At 39.4% G+C, this 18,004-nt stretch overlaps 1 protein-coding gene across 4 annotated transcripts in view; it reads right to left on the bottom strand.

Annotated features, from left to right (window-relative positions):
* Window positions 1–6,985, bottom strand: part of FUT9 (fucosyltransferase 9) — a 104,519-nt gene extending 97,534 nt beyond the window's left edge. The window contains exon 1 of one of the 4 annotated variants that reach the window (XM_033054986.2): window positions 6,699–6,985. The gene's annotated coding sequence lies outside the window, so the exon portion shown is untranslated. Of the gene's footprint in view, window positions 1–5,420; window positions 5,490–6,698 lie in introns of those variants that run through there. The other 3 variants (XM_033054984.2, XM_033054988.1, XM_033054985.1) reach the window with 3 other exon arrangements.
* Window positions 6,986–18,004: the final 11,019 nt, after the last annotated feature.

Consider the following 18,004-nt stretch of genomic DNA (forward strand, 5'->3'; position numbering starts at 1 on the left):
AAGTCTTTGAACACACAGGGAGTTAATGCTGCTCAATTTTAAAAACAAAGACTCTTGACAAATACAAATTGTGCACCCCCCCACCCCCCAATATTCCATATTTTAAAAAGCTCATACTCATTGCCTCAATGAGAAAAATAATTTTGAAGGAAGCATATGTTGTATATCATCATGACCTTCAAAATTTAGACCTTATGGATCCCTGCCTCTCACCTCTATTCTAACACTAGAATGGGAAAACAGGCTTTCATGCAATTTCACTCTAACACACTTTGTCAGTTTGAAATTCCTGTAGTAGCTGTCCTGGATAAACTAAGAGGAAGAAGACATCTGCAGAAAAGATAAGAGACCTTTGAACAGATGGATTATTAATTAAATATTCATTTTCAGTGTTGGTGGCTTTCCTTAATTCAGTAGCATTATTTACATAGTAGCATTGGACTGTAGCATAAAATTATTACAATAGTTATAAGCTGATTTTTTTCCCCAAAAGAATACTAGGTTTAAATCAGACAAAATAAGGCATTTTCCATAAAAATCCATGCTAAATAGCAGCTGTTTAGTCTACATTTGTTTTTAAGTTTATGTATTTATTTGATCATTTAGCAGCAGATATGGGGGGAAAACCCAACACTCCAAACATTAGTATAAGATTGTTTCAATTGTGTCAGATATGGGAGTGTATGGCTAAATAATTTTCTACTGTCAGATCAAAAATGTAGCATTATGTGGCAAAGAAATACAAATCTATGAGGCTGTTTGCTCACAGATTATAAATGTATTCTAGAATCAAATATCTAACATTTACAATGTCTCTACAAAATGAAACAAAACAATTGGTGAAAGCCTTTTTTAGAACAAAATAAAAATATTTGTGTGTTTTAAATTCATTTCTCTCTACCCCAGTTTCTGAAATACAAGTAAGTATTTTCAGTGAGCTATCCTTGAAAAGCTAAATGTCTCAGGGGACTGGTAATCACATTTTTGGAGCCTTTCACCTCTAGTTCACTGATTCAAATACAGCCAACATGTAGTAGTGACGGAAAATCATTGAGATTTGAAAGCTGGTTTGTGGCCTGTGTGAAATGAACTGGTATTTCACTGCATTTCTTGGAGGATCCTGAGCAGGCACTTGGCACTTCTGAAAGCACTGGTGCTGAGCTCCTTGCAGGATCCAGTCAGGTCCCCAGGAGTCACAACCAGGGCTGGTTTCTTTAAGGAAGACAGGGGCTGAGGTTATTAACTAAAATCTCATTCCTGACAAATTTCCTCAGTACACTGATACTTGGAGCAAATTGGTCCTTAGCCACCTGGAAGACCTCAGTGAGCAAACATTTTCTCCATGTCAAGAAGCTAAAGTCAAACCAGGCTGAAACGGATGATCATTCTGGGGTCACCTCACCACACTGTTGCTTCCTGTGCTCCTCTAAGGCTGGGTGAAAACATTTTCATTTTTCACTTCTGCTAATCTGGTACTTTGCACTTTTCATTGACATTAAATATACTTAATTTAGGAAGAAAAACAGCATAAAAATGCTTCTTTCTGCAGAAAGAAATTACTGTATTTTTTGAGGGCAAGGGTGACTTCGTCTCTTTATTTAGACAGAGGTTTTTCTCCAGTTAGGAACAGTTAATAAAATGTCCTTTGCTGAGATATTACCTACCATATTCTAGAAAATTTGTCTGACAGTAATTTTTTCTCATCAACCACAAATTATTTCAGTTCTGTTTCCCAGTGAAGGCTTTACATTATCTCTTAAATGATTGCATCGCCTTCATATTCAGGACTTATCTTCACAAAACTTGCATATGTTTTTATGAAAATAGTTTTTTTTCTGAACATTTAATATGTTGTATTAAGAGTTTCCTCAAAGGAAAGAAAGAAAAGTCTATCTTCATTAACCACTAAATATAACGTGGGGAAATTAAAACGTTCGCATGTCATGTCAGCTGTATACGTTGTCTTCTATGATGTCACATTTGATTTTCTTTTTTTATGACTTTGACAGCATCATATTAAAAATTTGATTGCACTATGACAGTACACGCTTTGAATTATTCAGCTTATGAGTGCAGTCTTGCAAGAAGACTGTTTGGTATTTCTTGCCGTCTCTGAAAAACTGACACTTAAAAAATATACAAAGAAAGGGAAAATGGTTACTAATAATAGTTAATAACTTGAGCTTGGCAAACATAACATCATTTTAATAGAATATCACACAAATTAAAACCAGATTAACTATAAAGTGCCACGCTTTCAAAAGTCACTTGAAACATTATTCTCAGGTTGACATTTTGGCCCTAAAAAATAGATAGCAACCTTTCAATTAATTTTCAGTGAAATCAGGACTTCCTTCTAACTGAAGAAAGCCTATACATTTCTAATCTGATTTCAGAAACTATCACTCTGAATTCTTATGGTACTTGGTTGAATTTCCATCTCTTCTGTTAGCATACACTCACACTGTTAATGTTTACTGAAGTCAATGGGGTTTTTTCCATTTGACTCCCATAAGGGAGTTAAACAGTTAACACTGAAATCTCTTGGGCAATTTTTGCAAGTCTTTCAGGATTTATACTGTGCTTTTTCCCATGATGACTAGTTTTTGCCAGCTTTCTCTATTGTTCCATTTTAACTCTGTCTGGTGTTAAATGAGTGCAGTTTGTTGGTTCATTTATATCAAATAACTTTATTTGTAACCCTCTTCAGAGTGTCCAAATTTGTCTTTTCTTCATTACGACTTAAAGTTATTTTTAAATCACTAAGGATATTTTTAATCACCAAAGATAGAAACATCTACCCTCCATCTTGATTAATCTAGTCCTTTCGCACCAGAACCTTACAGTAAATAATGCCATTTTAAGAAATATGTTATTTGCACTCCCTAATATGAAATTTTAGCGGTATCAGATATCAAAATATCATTCAAAATCAAACCTTTTTCCAGTAAGCATGACTATTATTTGGTCACCATAAAGCTGCCCCTAGTGAAACATGTATTATTCTTTCTCACAAGAATTATCTCAGCTTAGCTGTCTGGACAGGTAAGAATTGTAGGCCTGACTACTGCTTAGGAGGGTAAAGTGTGGAATATTCTGTATGAGATACAAAATAAACCCTTCCAGCTATGATAATGGGGAAAAATACTAATTATCTTTTCATGTCCCCATTCCTCAAAAATGGCTAGCAGGGCTGTCTTTGATTCTGCTCACAGCAGTGCCTGGGGAGAATCTCATACTGATTTAGCTGGGATCAGAATCATGACCAAAGTTATACTGAGAAATGTGCTTGCATTCCCTCAGAAATATCTGATCTTTATTCATGAGTTTCATCTGTCATTAAAGATATTCATTTTGCTGTTCTTCATCTCTCCTCCTGCATCTCTAAATTCCAACTCAAAGCTAAGAGTGCCTGTTTTTGTTATAAGCAGTGAAAATTAGTTACGGATCACTTACACTATATTATTTTAGTTCACTTATTTAACCTGAATCTAGCCTGTTTCTACACATGAATCACCCTGGGACAACATTTTTTCATCCTTAAATAAACGTTGACATGTTTGTGTTGCTTCCCTACTGAGAAGTCAAACATTTCAAAATGTACAGTTGGAAACAAGATATCACAATTCAATAACATTTCATTCTGCAATATCAATATCAGTCTTCAAATATTCTGGTGGAAATAAAAATGAAGGAGCTACCAGGACAAAATCCTCTGTCCTTATCATTTACTGCTCAGTCTCTACCCAAGCAAACTCTGGTCAAAGGCAAAAAACGGTGTCTACAAAAGTGCAGAGTAAAAATGTCCAAGTAGTATAGCCTGCTACCAATTTCACGTGTTTTTAACATTCATCCCCTTCAATGGTTTCAGGCTTTGAACACTGTGTTCCAAAAACTGACTAAACTGAAATCAGAATCAGAGTGATTCCCTTAGAACTATATATGTGTTTTGACTGAGAATAGACTGACCATTAAAGGTGATAAAGAAAATAACTTCCACAATAACCTTTAAATTATATTGTTTCAGACTGCCACCAGCTGTGGCAGGTAAGATGTGCTGAAACCATTCAGATGAGTCTCATAGAGATTCCTCTCTACATTACATGGAGAAAACTATCATCCTGTGACAGAAAAGCAAAATCTACGGAATTACAAGATTTTGCAAATTATGTGCTTTACTTGCATGCAAGACCACTTGAACCCTTTTACCCAGTGCAACACAGGACTGAGGAATCCTCTGGAAGCAAGAAACAACACTAGGAAAAAGTATCAGTGAAACACATAAGAAGCACAAGCCACAACCAAGGAAAAAATTCAACAAAATTTAGCAAAAAGCAGGAATTAGGTGTGGAGGAAAAGACATTTCCCCCGATCTCCTCCAGTCATTAGCATTATCACAGCACCAGCTTCTGGGGAAGGGAGTGAAGACTGAGTGCGAATCTTATTTTTCTACTTGTTGTCTATTTGGCAAAGAGGCAAGAGGCTGCTTCCCGCCCCCCGCTTTTTAATTAAGGCAATTTCCAGGTCGTTAACATTACCCTGTGCCAGAGACAAAAAAAAAAAAAAAAAAGAAAAAGAAAAGAAGCGGGGAGCGCGGCTGCCATAACAACCCTTCGACAGGGAACTATTGGGATACAGATAGTTACTATACTAGCTACCACCAGCCGTGTGCATCATGACACATAAAAACCAGAAAACCCTTTTCAGAGACAGCATCCCGTCGTTTGCACTCGCGGCTCTGGGCGGCGAGAGCAGAGCAAGCACAGACTTCTAGCCCACCCTTCCCTCCCGGCACTTTATTTATTTCATGATGTTGGTGGAGGGAGTGTTAGGAAAGTCCATCTGAGCGCTGAGCGCGCCCGAAGCCGCCCCCGACCCCGCGGGAAAGGGCCGCGCTTGGCGGCTCCGGGAGAGGACCGGGACCCTCCGGGGGTGCCACCAATTCTGCTGGGCTGGGTCCTGTCTCCCAGCCTCCAAATGGTCCCTTGCAAAAGTTAGGGCGCTGCCCCCTGCCCGTGCGCCCGGGGGTGCGGCAGAAGGGGCTCAGGGGTGTGCTGGCCCCGGCTGGGAGCGGCGCTGTCGGGGTGTCCGTGCACGGTGCTGCGAGATCCCCGTGGGAAAGGGCAGCGCTGCCCGGGGAGGGCAGCAGGGCGGGAGCCCCTCTGCTCGCATCCCGGAGGAGCCCGGGGACATCCCTGCTGCCCCTGGACCTCCCGCCCGGGCGGGGCTGCGAGTGCGGGCCGGGACCCTCGGTCCCCCCGGGGCGGGGGCAGAGACGGAGTGCGGAGCCTCCCCGGGGCCCCCCCGGTCCCCAGCGCTCATCCCCGGGGCCGCTCCGGGATGGGAGGCGCGGGAGCGGGAGCGGGGGCGATGCAGGGCAGGTGCCTTTCGGGGCGAAGGCGCAGGGCCCGGTGACTCACCCGTCCGAGGAGGGGGCTGCGGATGGCGCGGCGGCGGCGCTGCCCGGAGCGAGGGGGGCTGCGGGGCAGGAGCAGCAGCGGGCGCGGGAGCAGGGGCGAGCGGCGGGGCCCGGGCTGCTCCTGGGCGCGCTCTCGCTGCCCATCCCCGGCGCTGCCGCCGTCGCCGCCGCCGGAGGAGGATGCGAGGGAGAGTCAGCCCCGGGCGCGGGCACGCGCAGCGGCGGAGCGGGGAGGGGGGGACCGGGAGCGGCGCGGGGGCGCGCAGCGCGGGGGGAGCAGCTGGGAAGCTCGGGCGCTCTCTCTGGCAACCCTCTGTCCTTCGGCGCTTCCATCCCTCCGTCCCTCAGCCTTTATTTTCTCATTCTTCTACCCCTTCTCCCTCCTCATCCCTGCATCCTGCATCCTCCCATCCATCCGTCCCTCACCCCTCCATCCCTCCACCCGTTATCCTTCATCTCTCATCCATCCATCCATCCATCCATCCCGCCATTCCTCAGCCCCTCCGTCCCCCCGTGGTCCCTCCCCGCGCTCTCCACCGCAGGGTGTCCCCGGAGCTCCCCGGGGCCACGGCAGCTCTCCCCCGGCTAACCCCGCGGGGCATTCACACGATTCCTCTTTCCCTCTATCCCCCATCCCTGCTCCCGAGAAGGGCGACCTGCCCCTCTGAAGGGCAGGAGGTTCCCAGCCCCACTCCCTCACTTCCCCCACAGCCCCTAAAGAAAAAGCACTGCTAGAGCTTTCCTATTCTGCTCTTCCTTTCTTCTGCCTTTTTTTTCCCCTTTCTTTTATTTTCTTTTTTTTTTCTTTTTGGTTTTTTTTGTTTGGTTTTTTCTTTTCCCCCCTTACACGGCAGGAGGAAAAAAACCAGATATGTGGCAGGGAAAAAAGGGGGTAAACAAGAGGAAAACACAGAATACATTAAGCATTGACTGTATGAGAAACAAACCACACACTGGATTAGTTCTTAAAAAGCAGTCTTTCAAGCCTGGTCCCGAAACCTAAAGGATTTCTTGGATGTTTATTTAGGATCAGGAGTAATACTGATCATTAAAAATAAAGGAAAAAACAGCTCAAAGTACATTGTGTAAAGAGGAGACCTATGAATCAAGTGAGTCAAATAAACAAGCACACCAAAAGCTGGCTATCAACACTTTATCCTTACCCTGAACTCTCCCTGCATTATATAATGTTGATAAACTGCTGCAAGTGCGTTTGGGGAAAAGATACTGCAATGATGAGAACATACTGCTTTTTATCAGAGCACATCAGTATCCTTACCTGACAAGTAGTTCCTTCAGAGGTTCATTTGCACGTTTCTCATCAACCCTCCAAGTAAACAATTTACTAGATGTTCAGTGCAGACATATGATTCCCTGGTGTCACTGTCTCTGTCCTAGACGTTTCTGAATGGCTTGCGGATTAACTTACTGTGCTCTTCTGCTCTGCCTTGCACCAGGAGCCGTGCAGGTATCAACAGCTCCCACTTGTGAAGCCAGGAAAGAGAGAGATTGGGTGGATTTCCACGTAGCTCCACAAACTGCTGATTTGCTGTAAGGGCTAGAGTCACTCAGAGTGTAGGTCTGGTCTTCTAGCAGGTTTATTCAGAAAGAGAGGCCTGACCCAAAATTCACTGCAGACAATATTAATATTTCTATAACCATGATGGGAATTGGTTCAAACCACTGTAAGCTTGCTGTTGGCATGAAGGTATTTTGGAGTGCAGCTCTCCAGTGAGAACTCCTTCGGAGCAAGAAAAATTACTCCCAGGGAACAGGAAAAGGTAGTAAAATATGTGTCTTTTTCGTAAGATTATTCAGAGAAGGTCAGGGACCTCTCTCTGTTTCCCTGCAGCTGTTGGCAAAAAATATGTACCAGAACGCAGGTTACAGACCCTGGCTAGAGGATGTCTTGTGTCGCTGTAGGCTCAACCAAGCTACCAAGTACAAAAAGAAGGGGGAGGGAAATTACAGGTCCAGTTTGGGGCATCACTAAAGTCGGTAGGAGAAGAACTTAATGTTTCATTTTGAACCATTGCTGCCTGCGAAGAAACTGAACAAATTAATTCTTCAGTGTTTTTTTCTTCTCTGGTCTCAGTCCCGGGATTAGGTCTAGGCACCCCTTTAACTTGCAGATTTTTTTCTATTTTGCCTGTGTTTGTCCCTCCCCCCGCCCCTTTGACTTCTCCAGCACAGGATCTAGCCTATCAAGAGAAATGAAGGTATTCAGAAAAAGGAAATTGGGCAGTGGGAAAGATTTGAGCTCTGTACTGAGAATGACATCATCTTATCTAGCATAAGCAACAAATTGGCTTATATTTTTTAACAGAGTTAATATAGGAGTTTAGTATATTTCATGTAGTTTTTAATATAGTTAATTTTTTTTTTGTCTCTCACTTATTCTCTAGTTGCTGATGAATTACTTCAGTAGGGACAATGTAATAGTAGCCTGGTAGTTAGAGTAATTACTGAGAAATGAGAGACTGAGTGTAAACATTTTTTCACTGAGATTCAGTATAGGAAATGAACCGTTGAGGTCCTGCCTTTCCTCAGATGAATGGCTTTAGCTCTCCTATCTTTGACTACAAATTTGGTTTGCATTAAAGCAAGCTCGTATTTTTTTTTCACCAAAATTATTTTGTTGAAAATTGGTCAGTTCTTCAGGAAATAACAGGTTTTGTTTGAGATTCTTGCATGCTCCTTTTGTATTTGTGCAAGGATTAATATTTATGTACAAGGATTTAGCTGTTTTTTAAATTATAGCAGAATTTTGCTTGTGAAGAATACAAATATTAACCTTTACATTTCAAAGTCATTGTAGTGAACTGGTTTATTCATAGATACAAGGTTTCATCTCTTCTATAAAACCTTTGAAATTGCAATAAATTTTTTTTTTCTCATTGTAGATAAAATGTGAGCCCTTTGTGATTATACTGTTGCTACATAAATTGCCTTTGCAAACACTGGCTGCTGAGCTTGCCACCTTACATTGGAAATACGCTTATGCTGTCGTCTCTCTGAAGGTTCCAAAATATTTTCTGAGAGCACAGTAATAGGTTTTATCCACATAATGGAAAATGTGGATATTAATGGATATTTTAAAAGTAAAAAAGCACAGTACTGTCAGGGTCAAAAGAAACAGAACAATATTACAAAAATAAAAAAAATGAAACAATTCCATTCTCAATCAGTTCCCCAATTCCAAAAGTAGATATTTATCAAAATCATGTAAAAATCAAAAAGATTTATCTTTTATCTAACATGATTTGAATATTTATATTTAAGAGCTTACTTAAGTTCTTACATACTATACATAAATGTGTGCTCTTCCACTGGTGTTGATTCCATAAAGTTAGTCCCACCAGTGTTTGCAAGGATAGGACTCCTCTTTTTGTCCACACATTTTAAAGGACCCAGAAACCAATGCTTGTGGGAGTCCCGTGTGCATTTAACTATTTGTAATTGATTGTTGGCTTGGGGGCTCAGTGAATCATTTAAAAATCTATCATCCTTTGGCTTGCTGTTCTTGACATTCATTAGTTATGGCTAGCCTTAGACTTGGCCCTGTTTCTGCAGCTGGATTGTCTAACACCAGTACCTGGAGCTGTGCAATCAGCCTTAATGACCTTGATAAGCACAGGACTTGATGCAGTTTGCAAAGTTGTGGACAAGGCATAGGATTCTAGACTGGGACAAGAACTGTGTTGAACAGTGAGAAATGAACCTAGGCTGAGGCCTTGGGTTTGATTAAGTTAAACAAATAACACAAAAAAATTGTTAATATTTGAATCTGAGAAAGAACTGTATGCTCTTGCAACACACCATGATATCTGAGTGGTTTAAGTCTCTCTTTTTAGGCACTTTTATACTGTCAGTCTTTATTTTAGAGAAAATAAAATAAATCACTTATTAAAATATTTTCTATATGGAAATGTAGATAAAAAGGTATATTAAAGCTTTCTGTAATTCACAGAAAATTTGTTTCCCTATGTTTTATCAAGGATACACAAAGATTAAGTAAGAATAAGTAATCTGTTGTGAAGCTTTGGGGTTTGGGTTTGGGTTAGGTTTTTTCATGTGTATGTGCATAGTTCCACTTTTGTGAAGTAAAGCTGTTTGCTAAGCAGCAATTTCACATTATACAGGATAATCAGATTTAAAATTTAAAATTAAATGTTTTTTCACTATGACTCATAGGACTGATCCTGAAAAAGTGTTTTGCTCTAACAGGCCAAGACAAATCAAGGACTTAATTCTTGAATCCAGACTGGTCTGGGGTACCACTATCTTTAAAGGAACCATGCTGCAACTAAACCTCAAACTCCACTGAGCTCAAAGGATGCCTGTGAAAACTACAGTTATTCTAGTTAAGACTTTCTGTCACGAATTTCTTAACAAAGTGGGTCGTCTTCTCTTACCAAACACAAAGAACTTTACAAGCAAGCTTATATCACCTGGTGAAAGAAGTGTGAGAGAAGGAATGAAATACAGTTACTCCTTTTCTATTACAGGAGCAACTTAGGAGAGGGAAGATATAATCTGTAACCAAACATATAGACACTGGTACAACTTTCTTCCCATTTTAATCAAGTGTAAAAGGGACAAATAATTGAAATAAGGAACTTCGATATACTTACAGATTCTCATAAAATGCAGTAAATCTTTACAGTTCTGCTCTCCAAGGAGATTCTTGAGTAAATAATAATGACTTTGGCCTCTTGGATAAATGAAGATGGATGCACTGAGAAAAATCTAATTATAGATTTCTCCTGCCTCTTTCCTGCCTTGACTCTTATCTTGTGCACCAGTATTATATTGTTGATGCTTCATATATATATATATTTCAGTAGTGGTACACTAAAAGGAAGCTTAATACAGGAAAAAGAGAGCACAAAAACTTCAACAGATTTGTTTCTGTATTAGTTCAGCCTTAAAACTGGTGGTTTTGGAAACAAAGAATCTACCACTTTCTTTGAAAATTATCCAGTGCTACCAAGTCAATACAACTGGGCTGCATGCTCTGTCTGTTCTGTGTATCATCAACAGAATTGTGCGCTCAGGGCCATGTCTTTGCTAGGAATGATTTGAAATTATTCCTACAGTGGTGTGCCATAGCAGTAAATCTTTATAAAAAGGATGCAGCTTCTCTTGTGAAAGTTATGTGTTGCATACTTTACTTGATTACCTTTGAATTAAACAATCTAAGCAGCTAAAAAAAAGCTCTGGGTTTTTGTGGGTTGTTTTGTTTCACTTTTCTATTTTAAATGCAAGCATGCTTATAGCAGGAGCTTCTGTAAGACATTTTCATATCAGTGGATCACAGGGCTATGCCCACCGAAGTCTGCAATGTAGGCATAGCTGAATTTCAAGTTGGAACTGGCAGCAGAATATAGAAACTGTTATTGAGTGCACTATTAGAAGAAAATAAGGACCCAGCTGGTCTGGCAATTTTTGCTACTAACACTGAGGGAAATAGAAATGCAGCCTTTTCATGTGAGAGCCCAGTCTGGCTGGGCAGAGCCTACCGTTAGAAAAATGGACATGTTTTCTATGTGGAACATAAAGTCAATTAGAAAATGGTTTGAGCTGGGAGGGACCTTACAGATCAGTTGCAGCCCTCCCTGTGGTGGACAGGGACATTTTCCATAAGAACAGGCTGATCTGTATCTGTGTGACCAAACTAACAGAGAGAAGTACAAACACTTAACTCCACAGTAACTCATTTTACAGTGCCCTTGAAGGGACATATTAAACTTTAAAAGTCTTCCTGCCCACGTGAGGGTTAATCCTCTATTCTCTCAGAGTGTTTTTCTTCAGTATCAGTTACAACTGTTAAAGATTAATTATAGACCTGACTCTTTTTTTTTTTTTTTACACTGTTCTCTTAGATTCCTGGCTTCTCTCATTTGTCTGGAAGGACTGTAAGGTCACAATGGTGGTCACAAACCATCATTTGTTTTCATATTTTGCAGTATGTAGGACAATAGGATCACGGTTCACCAATATGGTTCCAGCTAGTAGCTAGTAATAACAACAATGCATCAGTTCCAAATCCTAGAATCACTTGGGCTAGATGGCTGGGACAGATGGAAAGCCTCAAATTCCTTTGATGTTGACAGAATATGCAATGGAGTGGGAAGCAGCTGTGAAAAGTTTGAGTATGTAGACAAGCCAAAGTTAGTAACCCACAGAAGGGTTTGAAAGGCTGCCTTTGTGCTGACCACAGGAGATGCAGGAGATGTAGTGAAAAAGAGCACTTGGAGCTTAGGAAAACTCCACTTCAAGTATATAGAAGGGCAAAGGTTTTCATGACAGATAATGGTGAATTATTGTTTAAATATTATTTGGAAACTTGCAGAGAAAGTAGGACAATAAATTGAATTGTTTATATTGGTTGCAGTTAAGTACATAAATCACTTGTATACTTTAGGAATCATTAGAGAAAGAATAGGGACAAAATCTACTTGCATATAACAATTGAAACTTATAAGAAAGCTTCCACTTTTTTTGAGTTTGTAAGATTGAAGAACAGTGATTAAATTTTTTTCACCACTTCAATAAAGATCCACTTCAATAAAGTCCATAAAGTAATTTTATGTGTTTTGATCATTGACAAACTCCAGAACTCCATTTGTGCATTCAAAACATGATCAGTTACACTGAATGCCAATATTCCAGCTTAATTCACTCTCCTGAGGAAACATGTTCCAAAAATCTAGGAGGTATTACTAAACCTCAAACCACAAGATGAGTCAGAGTATTAAAAAAAAGTATTAATTTGTAGAATTACTGCTGCAATTGTGATAATCTAGGAATGTAAGGGAAGCAAGGTCTGTGAGAAAGGAAATGTCTCTTGCAAACCGAAGTGATAGACTTGTAAAAGAAGCAGTAGTCCCATCTCACTTCCTCTTCCCCTTTTTTCAGTTGCTACCATCTCGATTAACACCACTCTTAATTGACTAAAATATCCCCGAGGGAGTGTCCCATATAGAGTGACTTGTTCTCTGTCAAGGTTTCCTAACTATCTTTTAGGCTTCAATGAATTTTAGGAACATACAATTCAGATGTAAATTCATGGTTGATACAAAATAATACAAGTCTTCCAAAACTAGTGGCTCACATTCTTTTACTTCTATATGTGTATATAAATATATGTTTAATGCTGGGGGGAAAAGGTCCATTTTAATATATATTATTTTTATTTATATTACAGTCGATAAGGAATATTGTCTCTGGAACATCTAAAACCTTCATATATTTGGAAATAATGACATTGAAACTAAATGCAAGCAAATGTCAGCAGAAGCAAAAACCAGAAATGTCATTGTTTATTCTTGAATATAAACAATTTTCACACTACAGTAGTTTTCCTTCATCTTTGATCAGTTTTATATTGAATTTATTATAGAACAGAAGTCTAGGATAGTGTTTGAGTTTATACATACTAAGAAACAGTGCAGAAATATAATGTTAAAAAAAGGATTCATAATATTTACCTGTAATTAATTTATTGGAGACAAAAAACAAAACAAAACAAAAAACAAAGACACACCACATGGCCAGAAGTGCTCCATGCTGAATTCAGTGAATGCATGCTGTACAGCCTGTGGTATGTGTCCATCTCTTGTTTATCATGAAAGGCATCCTAGGGATGCCATGGACTTAGCCTGCTTGTGTGCACATCACAGGACAGAAAATATTCTCCCTCAGAAAGTTTTTTTCCTTTCTGGTATCTAGCACCAAAATTTATTGTTTGCCTCCTATCCTTTGGAAAGTTATTCAATTTTGAATTAAAGACTCAGTTATGACAAATTTGCCACTTACCTTGGCAAGCTGCAACAATGATTAATTGCTACTCTTCCTAAAATCTGTCTCTTCTTCCTAGTTTTTACCTTTCTATCTTCAACTTACCCAGAAACTGAATCTTTTTATGATGTTGTCTGTCAGATTAAAGTGTCTCGGATGCCCAGTCTTTTCCTCTGGGTTCTTATGAATTGTGATCAAGATGTCTTTTAAACTTCTTTTGATACACCAAAGTAGGTTGTGAATCAGGATAGAAAACCTGGCAATAAGTTTCTAAAGGTGTTGAACTCACTCTGGCTGAGAAAACTGTGTGACATTTGGAAGAATTTCTTAAGGATATCAGTACATTTGTTCATTATTTGTTTTTAGTTGTACTTAACAGGTTCTTAAGAAAATAAAAGAAGAAAAACACAAATCCTGTCCTGCAACACAGGCTTGATTTTTCTCACTAGCTATAGCTTGAGCTGTGTTTTTTCTGCATTGTCCATTCTACTGTGGGGTAAACTTGCCCATGATCAGGTGCTAGGATGTTTCAGTGGCTTTCCCACTCTTTTTCTGACAGCCCTGTCAAAAATATAAATTCAAGTTGCCAATTTTCACATACTTGGACACAGATTTTTTTTTAAACCTTATAAGTAGGTAAGCAAATTAGTTTGAGGATATCGTTAGCCTAAGGATATGCTAACCCTGACTCATGGGTGTTAACGATCTAATTTCCCATGTCTTCTGAGAAAATCCTTACAGGCATGATTTTTGGTGCCCAAATATATTTTAAAAGATCACCCTTGTAGCCTTAGGGTCACAATACTTAGGTTTGCTAGAGAACTTTGTATGTATACAACATTGGTCAAGTATATTTTGCTTTTGGATGTGAGTACTCAACACTGTTATAAATCAGTCTCCATATGTCTTGGGTTGAAAATGTACAAAAATTCATTCTTTTAAGTTTTCTTTTACTCATTAACTCTTCTCCCCTACCCCCCCCATCCCCTGTCACTGTATGTCAACTGCCAGTTTACTTAACATTCTGAATCTCAAGTCTTTTGCCATGACAAAAGGAATGTTGATAGTTTCTTCCTCCTCAACCAAGTATAAATTCAGGCTTACTACAGCTTTCCAAGAAATCTACACTTAGGTCTTTATTCTTCAGCTTGCAATTTCAAATTACATCTGAATTTCATTCTATATGGTGTATATTGCATATGCCAGACACCACTTGTGCTCTTGGCTCTGGAAACCAGTTTCACTGAGCTTCAGGAGCTTCATTCCCTCAGTGCTCAGAAGGGGTGAACAGGCAAGCTGTGCAGAGCCCTGAAGCCACCTTTCTGTGGCCACTCCTGCCCTATATCACATTGTTTTTCTGGAACCATAGATGCTTTATTCTACTCAGACTAACTGCTTGAATAGCTACCTCTGACTAATATCTGTTATTTACAGGACATATATCAACATTATAATAGCAATGGGTGCTGTAGCACAAAATTATGCAAAGCTGAGAAAGGCTAAAATAAATTAGGTGGTGTCCCCTGGCAATTGCAGTTTCAAGTGTGTAAACCAGAATAAACCTTTTCACCAGCAAAGGCAAGAGCAGACAGGAAGTCAGGAAAACCTCATCCTGAGTCCTTGCAGTTATTAAAAACCTGTAACTTGTCACTAGCCATGGGGATATTGCATGTACTTTACCACTATTTATCACATTTGAGAATATAAAATTTGAAAATTAGATTAGGTAAATCTAGCTTTTGGAGGCGAGGCTACAATTAGGCTAGGATTAGGCTACTACCAGTGGTGAGGAGCAAAATGCGTGTTCCTGAGCCTGACACACTAATCATGATAAAGATACAGTATCAGAGCTCTTTGTGTTGTACCAGTCATGAAATCAAATACAGCTGGTAACCTTAAAATTATAATGAGCTCTCCAACATTTTAGTTTCTAATGTTGCATGATTTCCTATGAATTTCCAAGAAAGAAAATCCTACTGCAGTAGTTACAAGGTGGAATTTACATCACACCAACTAGATTGCCTTTTTTCTTTTTTTTTTTTCCTAAATTCATGACTCTAAAGAACTATTTGGTTAATTGGATAATGTTGGCCCAAGCTTTGCTATAAATTATCAGATGGAGGCTGGACCATGAGACCAAGAGAAGGAATATCTTTGCTGGGCCATTGGCAGGGAAAAGTGTAAGCCATACTGGCACATCTGTGTGGCTTCCTGTTTGTCACAGAGTGGACAGACTCTGACTGCACATTTTCATGTCAACCATAGTGTTTAAGAGTTTATAGTGACCTCCACCAGCATTGCAACATTTTAGAAGAGGAAAACTGAGCAACATGTGCAGTGTTCTGGTGTGTTGCCCTTGTGAAGACCTTGATTTGGAGGAGCAGCAGCAGCAGTCTTCCCTCTTCAGCCTTGTCCAAGCTGAATGTGGAATGTAATAGTTTTCTTTTTGGATGTCAACCTTCCAGTATGCTGATGTTATTCCAGTATGTGAAAACATCTGCCTTTAGGGGATAAGGCTGTGATGATGCTGGTAGAGAGTTTTGATAAAGTAGTTTTCCTGGAGCCATAAACAGGTACCTGGAAACATTGTCTTGGTCCTTGGACTAGCAGCGAAACCACTAAGCAATAGAGTAAAACCAAACTACATAGAATTAGATCCTAGGCTCAGATTTGTAACTCTTTTTAAAGTCACTGGCAGTTGCTCATTCATATCCAGAAGAAGAAAGTGGTCTTTAATAGTAATTAAATGAGTCTTGTTTACTGTCATCAGTTGATTAGTGTGGTGAATTGATGCAACCTGTAGAAAACCACTCAGGCACCACAAAGCACTGTGAGAAATGTCTCTGTATTTCAAATCTGGTGAGCCTGTAAAATCCCTGAGGATTGCACAATCCCTAGCAAACCTTTGAGCGGGGACCAAACACTTTGCAGCTGATGGCACTGACTGTAAACCATCTTATACTGTAGCAATATACAGCATATGCAACATTTGCTGCTCTTGTGTAATGAATGGGTGTTGCAGAAGGCACACAGGAACATTAAGAAGTACATTTTACGTATTTCATAGGAATAGTAGAAGGTTGTCTTCTGTAAAGCAATCTTTTGGTATGCATGAATAATAAAACATGATTTGAAGAAGGCAGTGATTATTGAGAAATAAACATATTGCAAGTCCTTATGAAGAGGTTGTCAATCTCTCAGTAGAGACTGGGAAGTCTGAGGACAACTATTCAGCAGGCATCTCTTAAATCTGTTCACAGGAGGGACTGGAGGCATAGCTTTGCAATTTCTTGGGGTTTTTTGAGGATTGAAAATAACACTTGCTTCTCCTCATATTTTAACAAAAAACATTCACATCACAAATGAAGCCTTAATGAAAATAGCTTGGGTTCCTGGTTGTTGATAGTTGAAGAATGCTTTTTGGCACTTTTCAGAAATGCAAATTGGTGTTTAGGTCAAAGAAAGAAGGCTGTTATCCACATTCATTGAACATTAACTGTTCTTTGTGAGCTCTCCTCTGGATCTTCTGCTCATTGTACTGTTTTCTGTTACCAATCAAATCCCTTTACTTGACAGAAGATTATCATTTTACCACAGAACAATGATGCACTAAATGAAGGTTCACCTTAGAACTGCATTACTTCACACTGGAACAATTAAGCTCTGCTTTACTCTGTTTGACAGCCAAATCAGGAGGTATTTTTATATGAAAATATCATCTGGTTTAAATTTTTTCAAGCTTGTCCAAAGTTTGACATTCCTTCCTTTGCATTTTCTACTAGGTGATTGGATATCCCTCTACTTAGGATACAGCCATACAAAGGACTTTTTGCTTGGTTTGAAATTAGCAGAAACATACTCAGTGACAGCTTTTGAGCTACCATTGTTAATAATGACATGTCAGAAGCCAAAGATGGTGATGGAGGAGGGTGGCAGTTTTGCTTGTCAAGACTCCAACTGTTGCAGTTCAAACCCTAAACCTCTCCATGGATGGAGTAATCAAAGATAAGTGGCTCTGTGGCTAGCATCAGTTATTTTTTCTTCTGTATTAAATTATTTGTGCTGGAATGAAGAAGGAGTGACAGAGGAGGTACTCAATAGAAGCTTCCTTCTTCCTACCTCAGAATATTGATAAGGGATTTTATCCTTGAGCTTTGATAACAAAGGGCTGAACAGTTTCTTGGGTACAATTAGATTTTCTTAAGTCGTCTCCAAGTTTTTGATACTCCATTCATTCTCAATTTATTGAAACAAATTTCAGGAGGGAGTCAAATGACCTTGGCAATTTCCTTATTTTTGCTCCTTTGGACATGTAACCTCATATCACATTGGTGTGCTAGACCAAACTCCCCTGTGAAACAGTCTCTGGACTCTCTTCGTGATAGAGTCCTATGTGCTGGAGCTTCTGAGAGGCAAAGTGCTAAGATAAAATTCCCTCCATTATTATTTCATATTCAGCTACTGTATGTATTGCATATATATATATGCAATATGATTTTGATCCATTTTATGGTCACTCTGATTATCTTAACATTTTCTTTTCTTTACTTATTTATTTTAGCATAAGTGTCTTCTTTTGGCAAAGTGATGTATCATATACTGAGGTGAAGATTTTTTCCTTTATTTTTTATAGGATATAAATTGAATTTCAAGATGTCACTTACCTTTAATACTTAGTTATTGGCAAGTATAATATTGGTCATAAAAGGCTCACCTTATAGTGTATTGTTTGGGTCAGTATTTTAGAGCATGTTTTAAACATTGAGTTAGCTAAAAGTGTGA

The sequence above is a fragment of the Catharus ustulatus genome, chromosome 3 (genome assembly GCF_009819885.2).
Source record: "Catharus ustulatus isolate bCatUst1 chromosome 3, bCatUst1.pri.v2, whole genome shotgun sequence".
NCBI lineage: Eukaryota > Metazoa > Chordata > Aves > Passeriformes > Turdidae > Catharus > Catharus ustulatus.